This window comes from Dipodomys spectabilis, unplaced genomic scaffold, assembly GCF_019054845.1.
Source record: "Dipodomys spectabilis isolate Male_0828 unplaced genomic scaffold, ASM1905484v1 ptg000424l, whole genome shotgun sequence".
Lineage (NCBI taxonomy): Eukaryota > Metazoa > Chordata > Mammalia > Rodentia > Heteromyidae > Dipodomys > Dipodomys spectabilis.
The window spans coordinates 1,223,162-1,249,613 of record NW_024871101.1 but is presented as its reverse complement, the minus strand read 5'-3'; the positions used below and the strand labels follow the sequence as shown (position 1 = coordinate 1,249,613).

Sequence of the window (26,452 nt, the reverse complement as noted above, 5' to 3'; positions counted from 1 at the left end):
AAGTATTTCTCATTCCTGCTGCGATTTTGCTGACTAATGGCAACATGAGTAGTTTTTAAACTGAAAACCTAGGAATTTTAGGTATACTATGAGATTCCAAAGCTTACATAAAACATTTCTTGAATAGTAATATGGCAAATCATAAATGAAATTAAAAATACGTAGACATGAATGAAAATTAAAGCACAATATGACTTTTTAATTGAATAGAATATAGTGGTTATTCTTGTCTAAATAAAACGGGTCCTTTATAGGCTCTGTGTTCAAGCAATCCTCAGTTGGTGGCACTATTTGAGAGGTTTTGGAAGCTTTAGGAAATGGAGTTTAAAAGGGAAATATGTCACAGAGTGTGTGTGTAGGGGGGGGAGAGTTAAGGCTTTTGAGATTTCTTGTCTGTAATCCTTCTTGCTTTTCACTCTCTGAATGGGCTTCTTCATTGCCCAGTGATCTGCCTAATGAGGGCAGCTATCACAGACTGATTCCTCTGAAGTCATGAGATAAAATAAATCTTGCCAGCTAACTTCTTATCAGGTGTTTTGGTCTCAGTGATAAAAGAGTAACCGATGCACTATTAGTTAGAGGGAAATACATTGATATAGACACCTAATTAAAAAATAAAGATTTGAAATGAACCAACTTTTTCACTTTAAGAAACCCCAGGATGAGAAAATAAATCCAAATTAAACAAAATGAAGGAAAGATAACATTGGGGCAGAAATAAAAGAAACAGAAGAGTGGAGTCTGGAGGAAGATGGCAGAGGAGAAGCTGGAGGCAAAACAAGCTCTTGCATAGAAAGTAGTTTTAGTGTTTTAGTGAGCAGTCGTAGGCTGTAGAGAATCACACGAAGTGTACCATCACAGTACAGAGAGTTTGGCCAGAGAGGAAAAATCCAAGAAGCTTGGTCAAGGAAACAGATCTGAGCACTTGCCGGTGTCTGCAGCAGTGGTGGCAGTGGTGGCTACTACCATGGCCTCCATGTCAACCGAGAAAGCCCAGGACAAAGGCACCAGATGCTTTGTGTGAACAGATTCTACTCACCACCAGCAAGAACTGAAAAGGAGCAGAACTTCATCCTGCTGATCACAGAGTAGGGACGGCCCAGAAACCAAGAGACTTGCATGAGTACCCTCAAGACATCCTCATCCCTTCTCACGGAGCAGCAGTGGGAAGGTAGCCCCTCCCCCAGAACTGGAGAAGAACTCCATCATTGATATGGACAAAGGCCGGCCAAGCTGCTAGCTCCAACTCAGACCTTGGAAGAAAACAATAGGAACCATTCATTAGGTCACAGGAACCTAACCTAACCTGCCTGGCTCAGCTCCACCCACGGGAAATTTACCCTGCCCAGGCAGAGGAAGCTGTACCCCAGGAGAAGAGCCTGGAATGATGTATGCCATGCCCGAAACACAAACAACTATCAACCAAGAATACTGTACCCAGATAAACTCTCCTTCATAATGGAAGGCCAAATAACCTTCCATAGCAAAGAAAAACTGAAACAATATATTTCCACCAAACCAGCCCTACAAAAGATAATTAAAGATGTCCTACACATAGAAAACCAACAACAGTGCAATAAAGGCCAAGAAACCGCACCCAAACTGAGAATCCAAGACCCATAAAAGAACTCAGTTGTCACAGCCCCCAAGAAGGTGGATAACATGACAGGAACTACCAAACACCTCTCAGTCCTAACTCTCAACATTAACGGACTTAACTCTAAAATTAAGTGACATAGATTGTCTAGTTGGATTAAAAAGCAAGATCCTTCTATCTGCTGCCTTCAGGAGTTACACCTTGCCCATAAAAAACAAACATATTCTGGAAGTGAAAGGCTCGAGTAAAATCTACCAAGCAAACAGCACCCATAAACAGGTGGGAGTTGCAATCCTAATATCAGATAAAATAGACTTCAAATTAAAATTAGTGAGAAGAGATAAAGAAGGTTGCTACTAATTAAGGGATCTTTCATTCAGGAAGAGATTACAATTCTAAATATCTATTTGCCAAATAATGGAACACCCAAATTTATCCAAGGAACACTAATCCTCAAATCTCACATAGATCCAAAGACATTAATTGTTGGGGACTTTAACACACCACTATTCCCACTACCAGATCAACCCGGCAAAATATCAACAGAGATAATACAGCTCTAAACAACTGCATAGATGAACTAGATTTAACAGACTCTACCGAATATTTCACTCAGCAGCATCAGAATACACGTTCTTCTCAGCAGCAGGGAACGTTTTCCAAAATAGACCACATTTTAGGTCACAAAGCAAACTTGTCCAAATTCAGAAGCATTGAACTTATGCCATGCATTCTCTCAGACCACAAGGGAATAAAATTAGAACTCAAAGCCAAAAGCTATCAAAGAAAGTCCAGTAACACATGGAGGCTGAAGAACACACTGTTGAATCACCAGTGTATCATGGAAGAGATTAGAAAGGACATTCAAATGTTCATTATATTCAACAAAAATGAACACACAATTGCCAGCTCCTCTGGGACATAGCAAAGGCAGTACTCAGATTCAAGTTTATACATCTGAGTTCCTACATCAACAAACTGGAGAGATCTGAAACCAGCAATTTAATGAGACATCTGAACCTCCTCGAAAAAGTACAACAAGCTAAACCCCAATCCAGTAGAAGGAAACACATAATTAAAATTAAATCAGAATTAAACGAATTAGAATCCAAAAAAAAAAAAAAAACCATAGAAAGAATCAACAAAATAAAGAGGTGGTTCTTTGAAAAAATTAACAAGATTAAAAGACCCTTAGCAAATCTTATCAGAAAAAGAAGAGAACATACTCAAATAAATAAACTCAGGGATGAGAATGGAAACATTACCACAGACAAAACCAAGATTCAGAACATTATAAAGGAAACTTCTCAAACCTTTATGCTAATAAGTTTGAGAATCTGGAAGAAATAGACGATTTCATAGCAAATATCCACATGCCGGAACAAAACAAGGATGAGTTAAGCCAACTTAACAGACCCATATCAAGCATCGAAATAGAAACAGCAATAAGAAACCTCCCATCTAAGAAAAGGACGGGACCAGACGGATTTACAGAGGAATTCTACAAGGCCTTCAATACTCCTCGAACTCTTCAGCAAAATTGAATGAAAAAGTTGACTACTGAACTCTTTCTATGAAGCCATCATATCCCTCATCCCAAACCAGGCAAGAACTCATCAAAGAAAGAGAAAGATAAACCCATTTCTTTATTTTTTTAGAATATATTTTACTTTTATTTTTTATCTATCATTTAATTAAAACATTTAAAACTTTTTTTTTATTGTGAAAATACTGCACAGAGGAGTTACAATTACATGGGCAAGATAATGAGTACATTTCTTATCAAGCATTGTAGCTTCCTCCTTTGTTTCCCCTTGCCACCCCTTCCAAGCCTCCCCCCACCCCCCCACCCAATCCTCCCCCTCCCCACACCAAAGTAGTAAAGTTCGTTTTCGACATGACAACTTGTACTTCTCATTGTTGCAATGGGTCCACCTGTATCCTTATTTAAACGACTTGTTTTTCCCCTTCCTCTCCACAAATTATACCGACATCAAATACAGTGAAAGTAGGGGTTATACTGTGGGGGAGGGACAAATCGTTTAAATAGGGATACAGGTGGACCCATTGCAACAATGAGATGTACAAGTCTTTATGTCGAAAAATGAACTTTACAACTTTGGTGGGGGGGGAGGGGTAGAGGGTAGGGGGGGGTACCGGGGAGGATTGGGTGGGGGAACGGGGTGGGGGAGGGGGGAATGGGAAGGGATGGGAAGGGGAAACAAAGGAGGAGGCTACAATGTTTGATAAGAAATGCACTCATTATCTTGCCTAAGTAATTGTAACCCCTCTGTACAGTATTTTCACAATAAAAAAATAAAAATAAAAGTAAATTAAAAAAAACTCCAATTAGAACTCCTCTATGATCCAGCAATCCCACTTTTGGGCATTTACCCAAATGAACACAACAAGATCATGCTAAAGCTACCAGCCCAACTATATTTATTGCAGCATTATTTACCATTGCTAAGATATGGAACCAACCCAGATGCCCCTCAGTAGTTGAATGGATCAAGAAAATGTGGTATATATACACAATGGAATTCTATGCCTCCATCAGAAAGAATGACATTGGCCCATTTGTTAGGAAATGGAAAGACTTGGAAAAAATTATATTAAGCGAAGTAAGCCAGGCCCAAAGAAACATGGGTCCCATGGTTTCCCTTCTTTGCAATAACTAGTATATGTCTGAGACAAGCAGAAAAGGTCAGATAAGTTGATGTTAGGTGAAATGAATCCCAAGATAAGGACACAAGTAGTTTTTTCTTCCTTGCTATTGTTTCTAAGGTATTTATGAGGTACCACATGATTTTTTTTGTTGCTTCGTATGTCCCTCCCCCATGGTATAACCCCTGTTTTCACTGTATTTGATGTTGGTATAATTTGGGAGGGGAAGGGAAAAAATAAATTGTTTAAATAGGGATACTGTTGGACTCATTGCAACAATGAGATGTACAAGTTGTTATGTCCAAAAACGAACTTTAGAACTTTGGCCAGGGGGGTGGGGTGAGAGGGGTTGGGCGGTGGGAGATGTGAAGGGATGGTAAGGGGAAACAAAGGAGGAGGCAACAATTCTTGATAAGAAATATACTCATTACCTTGCCCATGTAATTGTAACTCCTCTGTATGGTATTTTCACTATAAAAATGAATAAATAAAACAATTCCAGTATTTCAAAAAAATAATAAAAAAGACTATGTTAAAAGTCTCATATAAAATATACGTACTGTAAATATTTTCTTCCTGGATGTGGCTTGGTTGCTTATTTCCTTTATTGAGCCTTTTTGTTTTTCAAGTTTTATTATATCCTCATTTCCACATATACTGTTCAATATGTGTACATGGATATGTAATTTCCTTCATCTCAAACTATTAAAAGTGTTAAAAATATGAGAAAAAAGAATCTGTTGATTGAAAAAAATTGCCAAAGTTTAGCAAGAAGAATGAAGAATCAAATTATTAAAATCATACGTCAAACAAATAAGTCATCACTATAGCTTTCATAAAATAAAAATTACAATGAAATAAAATAACAACATGCCAATGAATCTCATAACTTAAAAAATGGAAGAGTATATTTCCTAGAAAGATACAAATCAATCTGACTGCAGAGGAAAATCATAAATCTGAATAGATCAGCAACAATTCAGATTTGCTAGCATGTGGCTCATTTGACACTTGCTTAGCATGCATGAAACTCCGTGTACAATCTTCAACACCACTACATAAATGAATGGCCATATGAGTGAATTAAGGAATAAAATAGTAAACAAAAACTAAAATCTTTCCACAAATAAAGCTCAGGAACAGCTGAATATATATATATATAGATAGATAGATAGATATAGTTGAATCTATAAAATTTTTAAGGAGTAGTTAACACAAATCTTTCATAATCTATTCCAAATAATTATAAAGGAAGGGAAATTTATTAGGTCATTCTGTTAGGAGGCCAATATTAGTATAATATCCAAAAAGAAAGATACTACAAGATAATCAAACAATGAACAGATGTTCTAAGTGACTATACATATCAAAATTCCTATGAAAATTTGTTTGAATTCAGCAACATATACGAGGATTATTTATTATGTCTAAGTAAAATTCATCTATGGAAACCTAGATGGATTTAATATCTAAATACTCATCCTTCATCCTATATATAAAAAAGAAAAAATATACACAATCATTTGAGTAGATACAAAAAATATTATATACTCCAGCACACTCTCATGATAAAATTCAAGGAACAGAAATAAAGTAGAAACTAATAGAAATTTCTGTAGCTTGATAAACAGCATCTATAAAAATAAAAAACAGAGGGAATATCACAGTTAATGTTGAAAGATAGGATAATTTTCTTCTAGGATCAGGATGCCCTCTTTTGCCACTTCTGCTCAATACAGAGCTGCAGGTTCTTAACTGCATATGTAGACAAATAAAAGAATCATCTAGAGTGAAAAAGAAGAGTAAAATTCTCTCTAATTGAAAATAGCATTATCTTGGAAATTAACAATCCTAAAGTAAACACTAAAAACTACTTGAAGTTGATTCACACCTATAATCTAAGCTACTCAGGAGGCTGAGCCCTGGATAATGTGATTTGAAATTAGCCCAGTTAGAAAAGTCTTCTGGACTCTATATCCAGACCAATTAGCAAAAAGCTGTACTGAGATGGTATCAGATCCTGAATGGTGTCACTTTATGCTTTCCCTTTCAAAAGGAAAGCCAGGAAGTCATCAGAAAATAGTTCATAACATGCCTGTCTAATACCCACACCTGTCTACATTTCAAGTGGGCAGAAACTTACACCTTGCCTTTTAGTCACCTGTTATAGTGAGTAGTAAAATGCTAGGGTTGTCAAATGGGAGATAGTTCAAATATCCCAGCCTCCAGTATCTGCTCAAGACCCTAATTGGCAGTACATTTTTGTTCTGCCACCAGCCACATGAATTCATCTGGTCAGGGAAATAGGGTAAGGCCGGAGTGTTAGTAAATCAAAACACTCTTCTGGACATCTGGCTTTTGGATGTAGTAGACCTCACACACTCACGTAAAGAGGTCTTAATAGATATCAGTACACATTCTAAATATGTTTTCTTGGTATTACATGCCCATGCAGACATTTCTATAAAGAGGTTTATTAGCTAATGATAACTTTCCAATAAAATGTGGACCTAAGATAATGTCCCTAAGTAAGCTATCTGGAAACCTTCACAGGTAGCTGTTACGCATTGTGAGGGTCACTAAAGATCAAGTTCCCCAGGCAGACAGGAAAATGCTTTTGCAAACTGGAGTGCCAAACAGGCTGCACTGGCTTGCTGTATAAAAATAGCGTTTACACTTCTTCAGATCAGTTTTTACCTAAATGGAAGGGACCCTATGCAGTCCTTCTCAGTACTCCTACAACTGTAACTCATTTTTATGATAGGTCTCAACTTTTAACAAAGCCTGCACATCTGCCAGCATTATGACATAGGTGGACTAGGTCTGTTTTCCCACTGGTATGATCACCTGGCCTCTGTCTCCATTCCATCTGTTGGCCTGGAGGATCTCATATGGCATATGAAATCCTTCAGAAATACATCCAGCAAGCCATCACTATTGCCAAAGGGATCTCTTTGTTAACTTCATTGGCCCTTTAGCCAAAAAAGAAACCTGCACAATTGTAAAAAGTTAAATGTATATAAATTGGCTCTTAGCTTTAATGACCTCCTTACCTATGGTTCTCTGGTTAAAAACTGATATTTTTATTTTTGGTACTAATAGGTGGGAGATATTTAATTATTGTTCCTTATATAGTTTCTGTGGTTTGTTATCCTCAATTTCTCATATGGCTTCCTTTCTAGTTTGGAGTAAAAAAAAGAGCTCCTAATGACATCCAATCCTGGCAATCCAACTACTGAATTTCCCATGTCACCCCTTGGTAAGGAAGGACAAGACTTCAGGTCTCTAGCTAGGTACAGCCCGAGCCTCAACTCAACTTGAAGCACTTAAAGAAGATGGATCTTTGCCCATCAACTTCCCTTAAGATCAAGGGAGCAAAGTCATTTTTTGAAAAATGAGGGAGCATGGATTAGGAAAAATAGGTATACTTGGTGACAAGTACAGACCGCTTGAGTGTGGAGACCTCACTTATGAGAGATGGTTACAAGGCCCAAGCCATCTATATCTGCCCAGGAAATACTGGCCATATTGGAGGAAATCTGGTTACCAAAAGTTATTGCTCTGGTACATTGTCCAAGGCATCAAAAAGGGGATTCTCTAGTAGTAAAAGGAAATCATGTAGCCACTGCCACTGCTGGAGAAGTCGGCTTAAAACCAGTAGGGCTCCTAAACATTTTATTGAATCTTCCTGCCCCTAGCCTGCCATCCAAGGCAGCATATTCAGAGGAAAACAACAACTAGCCAAAACATTGGATGGAGAACAAAATTCTGAGGGGTGGTGGATTTTGCCAGATGGTAGGATTTTCTTACCCAAATATCTGGAAAGAACATTGAGGGACCAGGTGCACCAAGTATCTCATCTGGGAAGCAGGAAGCTGAAGTAATAATTCCAGGCGCCCTTCTTGTACTCAAGTCAACACAAAATGGTAAAAAGCTGCCACCAGGAGTCAGTATCCAAGGAAGCACTCCTGGGCAGCATTGGGAGGTAGATTTCACTGAAGTCAGGCCCCCTGCCCTAGGTTATAAATATCTCCTAGTTTTCATTGACTCCTTTTCAGGATGGGTAGAAGCATTTCCCATGAAACAAGAAACAGCTATGGTTTTGATTAAGAACTCAATCTACTCCCTATAGGGCAAGGTTTACCTCGTTTAGAATAATGTTTGAAAAACCCCTTTTTTTACTCCCCAGGCTTTACTCTGAAATAGTTTCTAAACTTAGTTATGCTGAAGAACTTAAAGGCAACTCAGCAGGAGGTGCATAAACAGGTCCAGGAGAGACCAAACTGCCTTGACTCAAATCCAATCCATCCCTTTCAATCTGATGATTCATTTTGGGTTAAGAAGTTCATTAAAGACAGCCTCATTCCCACCTAGGAGGGACCCTACACCACCATCCTGACCATTACCACCATGTGAAAGTAGATGGTATCTCTGCCTGGCTCCACCCCATGGGGCTCAAATCTGCTGATTTGAGATGGAATGCCACTTCGGATCTATGGAAGACTTTTGCATGGCACTGATATTTCACCCTTTGGTCAACTCCTTCCCTGGTGCCTTCTTTGCCTGAACTAGGTTTATAAACCTTACCCAGCCTGATCTGTTGGTTATGCTTAAGTTCAAGTTCTCCTTATTATATGGTATCAGTCATACTGAGCCAATTTTAACTACTGGAGACTCTTCAGATCGCAGTTGAGATTCGCTCAGGGAAAAACTGAAGAGGATTGGACCTTCTGTTTCCACAAGAGAGGGGACTCTGCACAGCCTTTGGAGAAACATTGTTTTATGCTAATGAAGCAGGTCTAACAGTGAAGAACCTCTTTATAGGAACAAGAAAGCAAAAGTTGGCAAATTCCCAGAACCGGTTCCAAAAATTGTTTAATTGGTCCCACGGTTAACAATTCTGATATCTGTAGCCATAGGTCCCTTAGTTCTTGAGTGTAACCATAGATCCATGTCTTCTCAATTGCTTTGTAAGCTTTGTTCAAAAACCGACCTTTCTATGTACATAAAGAAAGTGGGGAATGGAATATGGGTACTAGATCTAAGTAATGCCATCTTGACATCTTAATAGATGATGAAGCCTTTCTGAAAACTCTAGAGGTAAAATTCCACATGCTCACCCCCACCCCCAGGTGACAGGTGCTTGAACTCCTAGAAGCAGATGGGCTAGAGAACTTAAACAATAGATTCCCAGACCTGCCAGACCCATACCATAAACTCATAAGACAATCTCCATGTGACCCTACACCCTAACCATGACTTTATTTCAGCCTCTCTACCTCTACCACCATGTCTCCTGGCTCTCCTTAGGTCACTATGCCATTCCTCTTCAACTCTACATTATAGTTGATCTGGTCCATTGAGATGTTTTCTGCTCTTTCTTTACTGGAATATCCTCATGACCCAGTTTCCTAACAGTATTAACTGCATTTCAGGTTGCAAATTTTAGGGGATATGAGTCCTCTTGCAGTTGCTGGTTTTCTAATAAAGACTCCAAAATGTGGCTTCTCTATTTTGCTTATCAAAATTCCTGGATAACAAAATAACCCAAATATTCATCAACTGATGTCTGGATGTATGAACATATTATATTCCTACAAAGGAACACTCTATGGCAATACAAAGGAATGAAATATTGGTAGCTGTGATAGTATGAATGAACTAGAAAGCATGAAGCTAAGTGGGAAAGAAAAAACAGAATCAAGAAGTGACATCAGCAAAAATGTAAAGTAAATGTCCCAGGCTTTATGCCCCTCAAAAAAGAGCAGTAATTTAATAGCTATCCACAATTGAAAATAACTCTAGACAAGCTCAGACATTCACTTACTGCTAGAGCAGTTGAGTGGAAGGAAAGCACACAAATCACCCTTCCCATTAAAAGGACAGGGTAATAGTTCCTTTTGCCTCATCATCCCATCCCCCAGACAAGCAAGCACTATTCAATCCAGAGAGTTAATTATGGATTTGTGAGCCATTCACAGGAAAAAGGAAACCAGCATAAACAATCAGTTCCCTAGCCTTTTGGGGCAGAACAGGAATAACAATTTTCAGTTTTACTCCACCCAATTCTCTGGTCAGACTGTGGCCTAGTCTAGATATATGAAAATGAGAACAAGGAAAGATGGGAATTATCAACATAAACAATGCAGTGAGATCCAATATGGCTCTCTCTGGCCTGATCTGCATAGGATCCAGCACATCTTTCCCACATTTCACCATGCACCCCTGCAGCTTTCCTGTGTACTATAGCATTTTGGTCTCCAGAGAACTACAGCAGCTTTTACTACTGAGAAAATCAATGTCCAGAAAATTTAAGACAGATCTTTCGCACCATTTACGAATAATGGCTCCACAGCTTTTCACTTTCACTGTTTTCAACTACCTGAGACACCATCTTTCCCTTCCTTTCACAGAACTACCATGGTTGTTGCTACCTGAGTGGCCAGGCTTAAGAATCTAGAGTAGCTGCCACATATGTGTATGCAAATATCCCTAGGCCCATACCATAGGCCCTGGTCTCTATTATAGTGCAAGGACAGATGGCTAGCTCCTACACCTAGGATGATGAAAGCTGCTACCAGCTTCCTCCAACTCCTTTGCACTCCAACATCTAGTTCATACACATGCACAGCTGCTCAACTATTTTCATTGACACCCACAGCATAAATATACCCAGGTGCTAGTTCCAGTGCCCAAAATTAAGAGAAGGAAGGAAATATCAAAGATAAGTTTAGAAATAAATCAAATATGGACTCAAAATGTAGACCAATGAAATTATCACATTGCTAGCAAGATTATAAAGAAAGGGAAAGCAAATAAAAACTGAAATAGAAGATAACACAATAAACTGATACTAGATACACAAAAGATCATAGAGCATACACTGAACAATTTAAGTCAGTTGGATAATCAAGAAGAAATGGGCAATTACTAGAAATGTATAACCTGCCAAAGCTAAATCACTATGAAACAGAAATCTGAAAAAAATAATAATGAAAGAAATTGACTACTTGATCAAGATGATTTGGACTTACAGATTGGCATATTGAATTGAAACACATTCTCTCCACATAAAGTATTTACCCAGGGGCAGGGAAGGTGGCTCAGTGGTAGAGTGCTTGCCTTGCATGAGGCCCTGGGTTCGATTCCCCAGCACCACATAAGCAAAAAGAAAAAAAGCCAGAAGTGGTCTGTGGCTCAAGTGGTAGAGCACTAGCCTTGAGCTGAAGAGCTGAGGGACAGCGCCCAGGCCCAGAGTTCAGGCCCCACGACCGGACCCAAAAAAAAAAAAAAGTATTTACCCAGCATAATAAAAGCCATATCTCACAAGCCACAACTAATATCATAACATTGTCTAAAGTTGAAAGGTTTACCACTAATATTACAATGAGAATACAAACTGGCAGCATTACTTCTACTTAAAAGAGTATAGGATGTAGAGCTATGGAAATTAGATAAGATAAAGAAATAAAACATACAATTTTAAGTAGGAAGTTAATTTTTTTTAAATTTTCAGATAGCATGATTAAAAGATTCCACCAGAAACACAACTAATCAATGAATTCACTAAAGTTTCATGACACAAACCTACAAAACTCAACAGCAGGGGCTGGAGAAATAGCTCAGTTGGTAGAGTGCTAGCCAGTGAACAAAAGCATCAGGTACCAAATTCAAATCCCGATCTCAGAACAAAGAAAGAAAAACTCACCGGGCACCAATAGTTCACACCTGTAATCCTAGTCACTCAGGAGGCTGAGATCTGAGGATCAAGGTTCAAAACCAGCCCAGGCAGGAAAGGTCATGAGACTCTTATCTCCAATTAACCACCAAAAAACCAGAAGTGGTACTGTGGCTCAAGTAGTAGAGTGCTCACCTTGAGCTGAAGAGCTGAGGGACAGCACCCAGGCCCAGAGTTCAAGCCACACAACTGGCAAGAAGAAAGAAAGCAAGAAAGCAGGGAGGAAGGAAAGAAGGAAGGAAGGAAGGAAGGAAGGGGGAGGGAAGGAGGGAGGGAGAGAGAGAGGGAGGAAGGGAGGGAGGGAAGGAGGAGAGAAAGAAAGAAAGACTCAACAGCATATCTCTATACTAATATCAAACTGTCTAAAAAGAAGCCAAAAACAATACCATTTTCATTAGCAAGAAGAGAAACAAAATACTCAGGATAAATTTTAAAAGTGAATTATCTATGCAGGAAAAAACTGTAAACATTGAAAAGAATTATTTAAAAGACTGAAATGAATGGAAAGATACATCATGATAATGTACTGAGTGAGTTAACATTGTTAAAATTTCAATATCTTCTGGTGATCTACAAAATTTTTTTAATCTCTATAAAAATTCCAATGACAATTTTCCAGAATTAGAAACAGTATTGTAAAATTCATATGTAATCACAGAAGACTCTTAATAGCCAAGAACTCTTAAGCAAAAAGAAGAAAACTAAAGGCACCACACTAATTTCAAACTTTATACAAAGGTGTAATAAATTAATAATCGTGATGTTTGCACAAAACAAAAACCAATAAAATAGTAACCTAAATAAATTGGCATATTTACAGTCAGCTGATTTTGAACAAAGGTTCCAAGAACATACAACGAGGAATGGATAGTCTCTTCAACAATTGCCAAAGTCACTGCAGAATGAAACCAGACCCTCACATCATCTCATATAAAAAAAAAAATCGTATCTTGGGTTCATTTTGCTTAGCATTATCTTATATGGTTATATGTGGACACAAGAGGTTTTTTGTTGTTGTTTTTAATGTACTATGTGATTTTCTTTTGTTTCTTTTGTATGTCCTTCCTGCTATGATTTTGGTATCATGCATCTTGTATATGCATTTATCTAATTTGGGGAGGGGAATGGGAATTAAAAAAATGCTGTAATAAGGACACAGAATGACCCAATGTAACAGTGAGACTCACAAGACACTATGTTGGAAATGAACTTTATAACTTGGGGAGGGAGGGGCTGGGAAGGTGGCTCAGTGGTAGAGCGCTTGCCTTGCATGCTCAAGGCCCTAGGTTCGATTCCTCAGCACCACATAAGCAAAAAGAAAAAAGCCGGAAGTGGCACTGTGGCTCAAGTGGTAGAGCGCTAGCCTTGAGCTGAAGAGCTGAGGGACAGCGCCCAGGCCCAGAGTTCAGGCCCCATGACCGGACCCAAAAAATAAATAAATAAATAACTTGGGGAGGGGGAGGAATGGGGAGGTAGGGAAGGGAAGGGATAGTAAGAGAAAAACTAAGGAGGGGGTAACAATGCTCAACAAGAAATGTATGCATTACCTTACTCATGTAACTGTAACCCCTCTGTACAGCATCTTTACAATAAAATAAAAATATACATAACAGACAAAAATTCAATTTACAATTGTTTAATACACCTCAAACTGTAAAAGTTCTAGAAAAAGATGTAGGAAATCCTCTGACAATTACTCTTGGCAAAGATTTTTTTTTGTTTGTGACCCACAAATCCCAGGTAACGAAACCAAAAGGAGACAAATGGTGTTATATCAAGCTAAAAATTTCTGCAGAGAAGGACACAATATCAGAGTGAAGAGACAACCTACAGAATGAAAAATATTTGAGTCGTTTATTCCATTATGGGTGGATATCCAAAATATATGAGACATACAACTCAAAAGCAAAATCCCAAGATGCAATTAAAAAAATAAACAAAATGTAGGTGCTGCTGGTGGCTCGCACCTGTAATACTACTAACTCAAGAGACGATATCTGAGGATCACAGTTCGAACCAGGCAAGCAAGTCTCTGAGACTCTTATCTTTAATTAACTGCCAAAAAGGAAAAAAAAAGCAGATGTGGTAATGTAGCTCAAATACTACCGCATTAGTGTAGAGGAAAAGAGCTCAGGGACAGTGCCCAGGCCCTGAGTTCCAGTCCCAGTTCTGGCACACACAAAAATAAGCAAAAGATCTGAATAAAAAGAAGATATACAAATGGCCAGCAGGTATTTGGAAAACGTTTACATATGAAAATAAAAATTAAAACTGCAATGAGGTATCACTTCAGTTGACTGTTATGAAAAGCACAAAACATAAGTTTGGGTGAGGATGTGACAAAAAGGGAATCTTTTCTCCACAAGATTGATGTTATTGAAAACAATGCAAAAGTTCCTCAAAAAATAGAACCATCACATCACCCAAAAATCCCTCATCTGAGTATAGATCATCAAAAGAAGTGAAAAGAGCTCAGCATAGAGATATTTGCATTCCCATGTCCACTGTAGCACTAGTTACTGTAGTCAAGAGTGGGAAACCATTTAGATATCTATGTGTGCCATATTGAATGAATGGATAAAGACATTGAAGTGCGTGTGTGTGTGTGTGTGTGTGTGTGTGTGTGTGTGTGTGTGTGTGTGTGTGGCCTTGAAGATTCTATCATTTGTGACAACATGGATAGACCTGAAGGACATTTTGCTAAATTAAATAAGGTAGACTCCTAAAGAAGCACAGTGCATAATCTCACTTACATGTGAAATTTAAAAGGTTGAATTCATAGATACATAGAGTATAACTGTAGTTATCATCAAGAGGAAAGGGTGAGAAATAGGGAGGCAAAGGTCCATGTTCATGCAAGTACAATTATATAGGATGAGTAAGTTTAGCAATCTAATGTATAACATAATTGCATTTTACTAAAAATTTCCAGATGAAGGAATGATCATGTTAATTTGCTTGACTATAGTACTCATTGCACTATGTATAGCAAAACATCAGTTGGAGCTGAGCACTGGTGGATCACACTTATAATCCTACTACTCAAGAGACTGATACCTGGAAGAATTCAGTTTGAAGCCAGCCTACACAGAAAAATACATCACTCTATTTCCAAATAACAAGCAAAATTCTGGACTAAATACGTGATTCATGTAGAAGAGCACCAGCCATAAGCAGAAAAGCCACGCAAGAGTGTGAGGCCCTGAGTTCAAGCCTCAGAATAGGCACAAATATAATTTTGTGCAATTTAAATATACTCAATAAAAACAATGAAACAGCAGTCACAGATCTATCTAGGAGGAAAGGGAAAAAAAGGATAAGGAGTGAGTACTGTTGAGAAAAAAAATGTGCTTTTTGGTGATTAAATCTTCTAAACAGATCTTCTGTATGAATATAGTAGAAGCCAGTGAATTTGTGAAATTAACATTAAAGGAGTGGTTGTCTAGGTATCCAATAAGGGAGATTTCACAGGAAAGAAAATTACTAGATAAAGAATTAAATTTCACAGTGGTTAAAGAATCACAGTACTTAGAAAATATAGTACAAATACAAATGCATGTGAAATGAACAACTGATTTAAGATTCCATAAAGCCATCAAATAACTGATAAAACAACAAAGAAATAAGTATACAAATAGTTGTGTGCTTCTGCACCTGTATTCTCTGTCAACAACTGATCATTATTAGAATCTTAGCAAAGATACACAACTAAATAGTATACATCAACCAATAGGATCTAAGTGGCATTATTAGACCACTCCACTAAATAATAATAGAATAAATATTATATATGAGTGCCAAAAGAATTTTTTCAAGAATAACCATACCTGGAACAAAAAAGTCTAAATAAACATAAAAGATTTGAAATGACATAGAGCATGTTCTTTGGTCACAAATGTAATCAAATTAGAAAAAATAAATCTCAGAATAGTATCAGGAAAATTTCCAAATACCTGCAAATGAAATAATAATAATAATAATAATAATCATTTTTCTGTGAGAAAAATATCCAAACATACTCCAAACAAAATGAAAATAAAATAATCCTATAGAAGTTAAGTAACACAGGCAGTGCAGAAAAGAATATCTATAGCAATATATCCTCACACTACACAAGTAATTAAGTCTCACATCAAAAATCTCTACTCCAAATACCAGGTGTAGTGGTACGTACCTGTAATCCCAGCACACAGCATTGAAGCAGGAAGGCCACAAATTCAAGGCCAGCCACAGCTACATAGCAAGACCATTTCTCAAATACATAGCAGCAGCAGCAATAACAAAGAATACTTCCATCTCAAGAAATGTGGAGAAAAGATTTTTTAAAAATAAAAGTAAGCAAAATAGAAAAGAGATTTTTTTTTCATTTTTGCTGTTTTTATTTTCTTTTTGTTTTGTTCTATTTGTTTATTGATCTGTCTTTGAGAAGGGAAGGGAAGGCACAGAAACGGAGGGACATAGGGTGAATAAGTGCAGGAATGGCACTCTGGACACTATGCTGAAAATGAATTGTACAATGTGTGGGTTGGGATGGAAGGGGGAACCTGAGAGTGAGTGAAGGGTTGATATTACCAAAAAAGAAATATACTTTCCACCTGACATGCAATAGTAATCCCTCTGTACATCACCCTTACAATAACAATAAAATTTTTAATTATTAAGTTTTTTTATTGTGAAAATACAGTACAGAGGAGTTACAATTACATGAGCAAAGTAATGAGTATATTGCCCATCAATCATTGTTGGCTCCTCCTTTGTTTCCCCTTACAATCCCTGCCCTCCCATCCCCAAAAGAGAATACAAATAAGCAGATGAAAGACAATTGAAAAAGTAGAAGAAATTAAATTGATGAGAAAAAGTGTAGCAAATCAAACAAAATTGGTCTTGCTAAATTTAATCCACTCAAAAAATGTTGGAGAAGACAGAATGAAGACTGAAAAAGAAGGCAGAAATTAACAGGATTTGAAATGAAAAAGGGCAATCACAGGATACACAGATATCAAAAATAATAAAAGAATATTATAGACACTTTTATACATGCATGATTTATTTCCTGGAAAAATGGACAAATTCCTGAGAAACTACCACACTAACCCAAAATGAAAGAAAATAATTTGAATAGATATTTAACTAATAAAGAAGCTGAAATAATTTAGATACATTTGAAAAAGATATTTGGGGTGACAGCTAATTTGTAAAAAAAATTGTTCAAATTTTTGTAACCACTATGGATGTTCCTCAAAAAATGAAAAATAGAAGTATCATATGATTCTGCTGCACCAGTCCTGAGCACATATCCAAAGGAATGCAAATTAACACATAACAGAAACACCTGCACAGTTATGTTTGTTTTGGCAGCACTATTACAATAGCCAAACTATAATATCAGCCTAGGTGCCTAACAATCAGGAATGAATGAAGAAAGTGTACATATATATATATGATATATATATGATAAACAGTTATTTGGTCATAAAATAGAATGCAAGTATGTTGATGGCAGGAGAATTGATGGAATGGGAGATGATCTTATTGAGAAAGAGAAGCCAAGATGAGAAATAGAATCATACGTTTTCTGTCATGTATAGAATCTAGGCCTAAAAATAACATGATATGATTGTGAGACAAAACCAATAGGAAGGGGAAGGAAAAACAAAGAATATGATTGCAGATGAATGTGATTAAAGTATATAATGTATATGTATAAAAATACATATACACTAAAAATGTAAAACTGGAAGAGTAATAAAGAGTGAGTGAACTTGTTTTTTATATATATATATATATATATATATATACGTATGTATATATATATAATGCGTGCATGACATTTTCACATGAAACCATTTTGTGCAATTAATATATGCCAATAAACAAAGAACCTGCAGAATAACTCTTAGAAAATAGATAAGGAAGGAATCCCCTGACTAATGTCATGAAGCCAGTATTATTCAGTACAAAATCAGGTGAAGAGAAAGAAACCTTTGATCAATATTCCCCATGAATGCAGATTCAAAAATTTTAAAATATTAGCAAACATAATTCAATACTCCATAAAGAGAAGCATAATCATGAATAAGTAGCTTTATTTTCAGGAAAAAATTGAATAAACATCAAAAAAATCTCCTTGAACAATCTAACAACTACAAACTAAAGGAGAAGAATCATGTGGTAAATTCAAGTGATGCAGAATAAGTAAAAAAATTCAACATCTTTTCATGTTGCAACTTTTAGAAAGCTATTGATAAAGAACTTCTTCACCTTGATAAAGAACATTTACAAAAATTCACATCATACATATTGAATGGAGAATGACTGAATGTTTACTACGATAATTTGAGGACAAAGCCAGAATGTTTAATCTTATGTATTCAGCATTATACATGTCAACAAAGCTAGATTAATGATATAAGAAATACAAGACCCACATGTTTCAAATATCCTATTTGTATATGGCATGTTGGTCTACATAAGAAACTTCTGTCACAAAACCCTTCAAAGACTAATTTAAACAAGTTCACAAGATAAAATGTCTTCTCAGAAGAAATAAAAATAGTCAACAGAAACATGAAAAATGCTCAATATCTCTGGCCATAAAGGAAATGTAACAACACTGAGATTCCATCTCATCCCAGTTAGAATGATTATTTTATCAAGAAAACATAGATGCTGATGAGGATGCAGCCAAAAGGGAGCCCTAATACACTATTGTGGGAATATAAACTTGTTCAACCACTCTGGAAAGCAGTGTAGAGGCTTCTCAAAAAAATTAAACAGAATTACCCTATGCCCCAGCAATTCCACTCCTGGGCATTTACCCAAAGGATTACAAAGAGAATACAACAAAGCCACCAGAACAATCATGTTTATTGTAATATTATTCACCATAGTGAAGATATGAAATCAGCCTAGATGCTCCTCAATGAATGAATGGATCAAGAAAATATAGTGTATATTCATAATAGAATTTTATTCATCTATTAAAAGGAATGATATTGTACCATTTGTAAAGAAATGGAAAGCCCTGGAAAAATTATGCTAAGTGAAGGACATTAGGCCCAGAGGGACAAAGAATGCATATTTTCCCTATAGTTATATGTGGAAGCTAGATTTAGCTTATGAACTTATAAGTAAATATGTTGGGTGGAATACAAGTACATAATATATATTAAGTGAAATATGGTAAATTTAAGGAAGATCTCAAATTCCTTACAATTCCTGAGAAAGGCAAAGTCAAAGTTCAGCAAAATAAAACACCAAGAAGTAGATAGTCTAAAGGGGTGAGGTTGGTTTAAAGGGAAAGAGGTTGATGAAAGAAGAGGAGTGAATGCCATCAAGAATCAATGTATATAAGGGAAAACATGGGACCTATGTTTCTTTGGGTCTGGCTTACTTCATTTAATATAATTTTCTCCAAGTCATTTCCCAAAAAATGAGGCAATGTCATTCTTTCTGATGGAGGCATAGAATTCCATTGTGTATATATACCACATTTTCTTGATCCATTTATCTACTGAGGGGCATCTGGTTTGGTTCCATATCTTAGCTATGGTGAATAATACTATGATAAACATAGTTGTGCTGGTAGCTTTAGTATGGCCTTGTTTATGATCATTTGGGCAAATGCCGAAGAGTGGGATTGCTGGGTCATAGGGGAACTCTATGTGGAGTCTTTTGAGGAACCTCCACACTACTTTCCAAAGTGGTTGAACAAGTTTACACTCCCAACAAAAATGCAGTAGGGTTCCCTTCTGGCCACATGCCCTCCAGCATCTGTTGTTATTAGCAATAATTTGTATATGTCTGGGACAAGCAGAAAAGCTCAGATAAGGTGATGTTAAGCAAAATGAACCTCAAGATAGGGACACAGTGATTTTTCTTCCTTGCTATAGTTTCTAATGTATTTATAAGGTACCATGTGATTTCTTTGTTGCTTTGTATGTCCCTCCCCCATGGGTGGCATAATTTGTGGAGGGGAAGAGAAAAAACAAAATGTTTAAATAGGGATACAGATTGACCCATTGCAACAATGAGATGTGCAAGAGGCTATGTTAAAAAACGAACTTTACAATTTAGGCAGGTGTGGGGGTGGGGGTAGAGGGTGGGGGTGTAGTTGAGGAAGTGGGAGGGACTGGATGGTAGGGGAAGAACAAAGGAGGCGGCAACAATGCTTGATAAGAAATGTACTCATTAGCTTGCTCATTTAATTGTAACCTCTCTGTACAGTATTTTCACTATAAAAACATTTTAAAAAAATCAATGTATATCCTACAAAATTGAGAAAAGTGGGGCAAGAAGTGGGTAGGAGAGAGATGGGTGAGTGTTGAAAGGGTGACATCGATCAAGATATATTGTATTCATAAGCTGTTTTGCCAAATGGCAACCTTTGTACAACTACTTAAAGATAACAAAATCTTTAAAAATAACACATGAATAAAATTAAATAGTCCTTATTTGAAATAAAAATAAAAAATTCAATACAATTTGAAACCATACAAAAGAATTGAAACAAAACAACTACAAAACCTCTATCCTGAAAACTGACAATTTTTAATGAAAAAATTAGGCACCATAATAATTAGACCTACTTTTTTATAGGTTTTAAGACAGAATAGCAAATGTCTGTCCTTCCAAAATATAGTACTATTCCCTTCATAATCCAAATAAGATATTTTTTGTAGACAGATAAAAAGTTATAAAATTTGCACAAAAGGCAAAGAAAATACAATAAATAATTTTTATAAAGGCATAAAAGCAATACAACAGAGGTTTTCAGCCCAAGAAATGATACTTACTGGTCAAAGACTCGAGAAGAACATAGTTGAAATACTGGTGATGAAAAACTACTGAAAGAGGTTTATAGATGTCTCTGAATGGTTAGAACACATGAAAATATTTATGAATGGGTGAAACACATGAAAGTATTTACATTTAGATGAATACTCACCAAAGGGTGACCTATTAGAGAATAATTTTAATAATTAAATGGGTAAGGTAAGGCATTCTCTGTGTACCTTTCAGCTTCTTTCCTTGGTGTGGTGGTTGATCATCATTGTTGTCAAATTGATTGCATTGAGAGAAACCTAGACAATCAATAGAGCACATTTCTGCTTGTGTCTGTTAAAGTGTTTCCAGCAACAATTGGTATGTGAATCAGTGAACTGAGGTATTATAAGCCCACCCTGAATGTGGATGGCATTGTCGAATATGCTGGTGCCCAGGTCAGAAGGTGGAAGCTTGCCATTCTGTGCAACCTAGTTTCCTCTTGAGTGGGTGCAATTTTTGCTGCTACCATTGTCCATGAACATGAGTCTTCAGTTTCTTTAGCCTTGAACATAGATACACACCAGTGACTCTCCAAGGAGCTTTCGGGCTTTGACAGGCTAGTCCCCCATATTTTGAGGCTTCTAGTTTTTTTGTCTAAGAACGAGCTCCTCTAGCTCTTCAGCTTGCAAACAGCCACTGTGAGATTTTCCAGTTTCTGATTTTGTAAATCAATCTAATAAATCTTATACACATACACATGTCAGGTCTTCATCCATCCCACGAAAGACGGACGGGGTCGGGGTCCGAGGAAAGGTAAGTGAGGCAGCTTGCCCGTTCCCCAGCCTCCCTTAGCCAGGGAGACAATCAGACGCAGCCGGGAGTCAATTCAAGCAGGAAAACTCGTTTATTAACACAGACCAAGCCCTTTTAAAAGCAAAAAAGAGCAGGTGGCATGGCAGGGGAGGAAGAGGAACCAATCACTGTCAAGGTCACACCCTATCATGCACCTAAGCTTCCACGGGGCTGGTTACCTCTGAACGTAAAGCAAATCGGGCTCTGCCCACTCAACTCCCTCTCAGGGTCATGTTTGCTGCCTGTGTTCCCCACATACACACACATATTTTATTGGCTCTGTTACTCTAGAGAAGCCTGACAAATACTAATTTGGGGACCAGAAATGGTACCATCTGCCCATTGCTTTGATGATGACTGACAGTATGGTTCAGAAGTCTTTGGAATTGGTTTGAAGGAGGAATTTGACAAAGTTTGCAGAAGCAGGCACGATAATGTCTAGAATACTATGAGCAGAGCTTGTGGATTGATTGTGATGGTTGCTGGAAAAACTAGAATGCTGATAGGAATGCCAATGGTAAAAGCTCACTGTTAAGGTTTCATATAAAAATAACTATTGGGAATTGTACTGGATGCATTTTTGTATTTGAAATGGGCATGGTCTTTTGTGGCCCAGGAATACAGTTGCATCGTTTGGGTATGGAATGCTCATATATAAAGAGTTAGGTGGTCAGCCTCTCATTAGAGAAGTGGTTCCACCATTACATGATGGGGCCTAGAAGAAGGTCATTGGGATAATACGTTTTGGGGTGCATATTCCTCTCTATCTCTTTCTCTCTCTCCCTCTCTCTCCTTTTTATTAACATATATTAATTGTATAAAATAGTGGTTTTATATTGTGGACTTGGTGCATGTGAATGGTGGCATGGCGGCTCACCACTCCAGCCCCTGGAACAGCAGAATAAACCTCATAAAGGCACTCAGTGTCAAGCAAGATGGCAAAGGCTGTATAGAAATGAAAATCTTGTGCAAGAAGTTGAGAAATGAGCTGAGGAAAATAGACCAAAGACATCGTGCCAGCCAAGTCCGAAAGCAGAAGAAGGAGGTGGTTCTGACAGAGATATCTGGGTAGCAAGGATAAGACCTCCTCATCAGGTGCTGGAGGTGCCTTTGCACAACAAGATTTCCCTGCCTGAGGCCTTGGAGACTTGGAACAGTTTGCTTGAATTAATGGGGAAACACTCACAGCTTTATGATACTGTGCCCACATTTGAACCACAGTTGGTCTTCACATTTACAAGGCCAGGGGATCTGTACACTATGTTAGACATGGCTAAAGTGGCTGATACCATCCTATTCCTCCTTAACCCACTATAAGGCATGGGACACCACTGAGGATTACTGCCTTTCCTGTGTTGTTTGCTCAAGGCCTTCCTACCTACAGCCTAGCTTCCCAGGGAGTTTCTGGCCTCCCACTGTAGAAACAAATAGATCTCAAAAAAGGTGAAATAAAGTAATTCAGAAGCTCTTTCCTCTTGTTAGATATCAAAATGAAGGTAGGCATACTGCTTAGACAATTGGTTAATGAAAAGTAACTCCGTCTTGCTTTTTGAGATCAACAGGCCTACTTTTTTGCCCATGCTGCTGATTGTGCCTTGTGAGGAGAATAACTCTGTGGACACCTAGAAAATCTCAGATTATATCATGGGAGGACTCTGAAAAATAGCTTGCTTTACATTGTTGGACATTGAGATTTCCAAATGAAACAGATAGATACTGCAATGGATATTTTCCCCTTAAATACTACAGTGATTAAGTCCCAGAAGGACTGAAGCATGGCAATGGAGATTTGTACTGCAGATGCTGTAACTGATATGGAAGAAGATCTTAAGGTCTTAATGAAGGCAGACTCCGATAGACGGGCATCATTGCAAACAGAGGTCATCCCAGATCCAATGGAAGGAGAGCAATCCTGGCCCACTGAGGAGGAGCTGAATGAGGCAGCTGATTTTGTGAAACAAAGTTCTAAGGTGGAAAAACACATTCCCAAAGAAACATGCATTTACCAAGCTGGATGGATTTTGGATGAAGGTGATGGAACTGATGCAGAAGAAGATGAGTATGACATGGAACATGAGGATTTTATGGAAGAAGACTCTTGGGTTGAGAGTGCTGAAAAGGAAGACGAGGAGGAACATGAAACAATGACAACCAAGGAGTCTGTACATGATGATCTATATGATAAAAAAAGTCCATGAAGAGGCTGAGGAAAAAAATGCTAGAGAAATGTCAACAAGAAAGACTAGAAGATGGAAAAGGACATAGTAAGATCAATAGAAAGCCCACGGATTGGGAGAAGATCTTCACTAGCTATACAACAAACAAGGGTCTCATATCTAAAATATACTTAGAACTCAAAAAATTAAATCTCCCAACAACAAATCCTCAAAGAAACAACTGCCTAATTAATAAGTGGGCTAAAGTCTTAAAGAGAGACTTCTCTGAAGAGGAAATAAAAATGGCCAATAGACACATGAAGACATGTTCAACTTCTCTAGCCATAAAAGAAAAGCAAATTAAGACAACATTGAGATTCCACTGCATCCCAGTTAGAATGGTCTAGCATCAGATGCTGGAGGAGATGTGGCCAAAAGGGAACCCTACTGCATTGTTGGTGGGAGTGTAAACTTGTTCAAGCACTTTGGAAAGCAGTATGGAGGTTCCTCAGAAGACTCCATATAGAGCTCTTCTATGACCCAGCAGTCCTACTCTTGGGCATTTACCCAAATGATCACAAAAAAAGCCATACTAAAGCTACCAGAACAACTATGTTTATTGTAGCATTATTCACCATAGCTAAGATATGGAACCAACCCAGATGCCCCTCAGTAATGAATGGATCAAGAAAATTACACACACACACACACACACACACACACATGAATTTTATGCTTCCATCAGAAAGAATGACCCTGCCCAATTTGTTAAGAAATGGAAAGACTTGGAAAAATTATATTAAGTGAAGTAAGCCAGACCCAAACAAACACAGATCCCGTGGTTTCCCTTATTTGCAATAACTAATATACATCTAGTATAATCTTACCAGACATGCAGAAAAGGTCAAAAGCTATGTACATACAATGATATAAGATGATGTTAAATGAAATGCATCCCAAGATAGGGCCACAAGAGGTTTTATCTTTGTCGCTGTTGTTTTTAGTGTACTATGTGATTTTTTGCTTCTTTTGTATGTTCTTCCCCCAATGGTATAACCCCTGTTTTCACTGTATTTGATTCTGGTGCCCTGAATCTGTTTATACATTTTTCTAATTTGGGGAGGGGGAAGGGAAATGACAAAATGCGGAAACAAGGATACAGGATGACCCATTATAACAATGAGATATACAAGACACTATGTTGAAAATGAACTTTACAACTTTGGGAGAGGAAGTAGGGAGGAGTTGGAGATTTAGGGAGGGAATAGATGGTGGAGGAAAAACAAAGGAGAGGGTAACAACGCTCGGTAAGAAATGTACTCATTATGTTATTCATGTAACTGTAACCCCTCTGTACAGTATCTTTACAATAAAAAATGTTAATCAAAAAGAAAGACTGGAAGAGATGTTTCCCTGTGACCTGGCTGTTAGAGTTTGCTCTCAGAAATACAGAGGTCTCAGAGAGTTTCTGGACATTTCCATGGGATCTTAAGGAAAATCTTCCTCAAGATGATGATTGAATCTTTCAGTTTCAGAATTGTACTAATACTAGGAAACATGTCTTTAAGCCAATTGAAGAAAAAGAAACTGAAGGAGCTGAGATTGGCTGGTATGTCACACACTGCATGTCTCTGAAGTCCCTGTCTCAGGGCTTGAGTACTTCAAACCTTGATTGTATTTTCTTTGCTCCCACATGCACAGAAGATGACAGTATTGAACATGGTGGTGAGTTGGAGCCCTGACAACACTGAACCAGTAAAAGCCAAAGGGGAACTGATCTCCCATTGTGAATTCAGGAGCTTCCAAGCCTGTCCTTTATTCTCAGCACACTTCAGCAGACATAGATTTCAGTTAAGAAACTGCTGATGTGGCTGTAGTGGTGACAGTGTATACACCAATCACTTCCTCTCCTGTACCTATGCTGCTTTTCAAGCAAAAAAGCAATGGAATGCACAGCCTCATTGCTACAGGGAATCTGTTATTGGTGGATCCAGATAGAATAGTCATAAAGAGAGTCGTTCTAAGTGATCATTCTTTCACAATTTGTATAAAGATGGCAATAGTGCTGTTATATGTTCTTCAACAAAGAAGGTGTGCTGTGGCTTAAACCAGTGGAACTAAGAACAAAATGGAGCCACAGGAACTCATCAAGGAACCTCTAGGTACCCATAGCCACATGAAGTTTTCATGGGAAGCTAAAATCTCAGGACACAATATTGATGAACCTCAATAAACAGGTAGTCCCTAAGTGGCTTTATGATTTGTATGTACCAGATCCTGTATCTTGGGTGAAAAGTGAGATTTCTTCAACAGTGCCTGAAGTGTGTGATCTGACAACTCCAGTGATGGGAGACTATAGGCTCTGATCAGGCAGTTTGTCACTGATGTTTTGACCGATTTGTCTGCTGTCCAATTATAAAATTTATTATTTTTAATATATTTTTATAGTAAAGATACTGTACAACGGGGTTACATTTAAATGAGTAAGGTAATGAGTACATTTCCTATCAAGCATTGTTACCCCCTCCTTTGCTTTTCCCCTACCATCCCTTCCCTCCTCATCTCCCCAACTCCTCCCTCCCCCCCACAAAATTTATTTTTACCTTAATTATCTCACCCATGGAAAAATTTCTATTGCTAAACCTATAAAGCTTATTAAATCTTCCTGAAATTTCA

The 26,452-nt window shown here is 37.6% G+C and overlaps 1 pseudogene; it reads left to right on the top strand.

Moving 5' to 3' along the window:
* The first annotated feature begins 22,217 nt into the window (after positions 1-22,217).
* LOC122097668 lies at positions 22,218-26,142 on the top strand (annotated as a pseudogene).
* Positions 26,143-26,452: the final 310 nt, after the last annotated feature.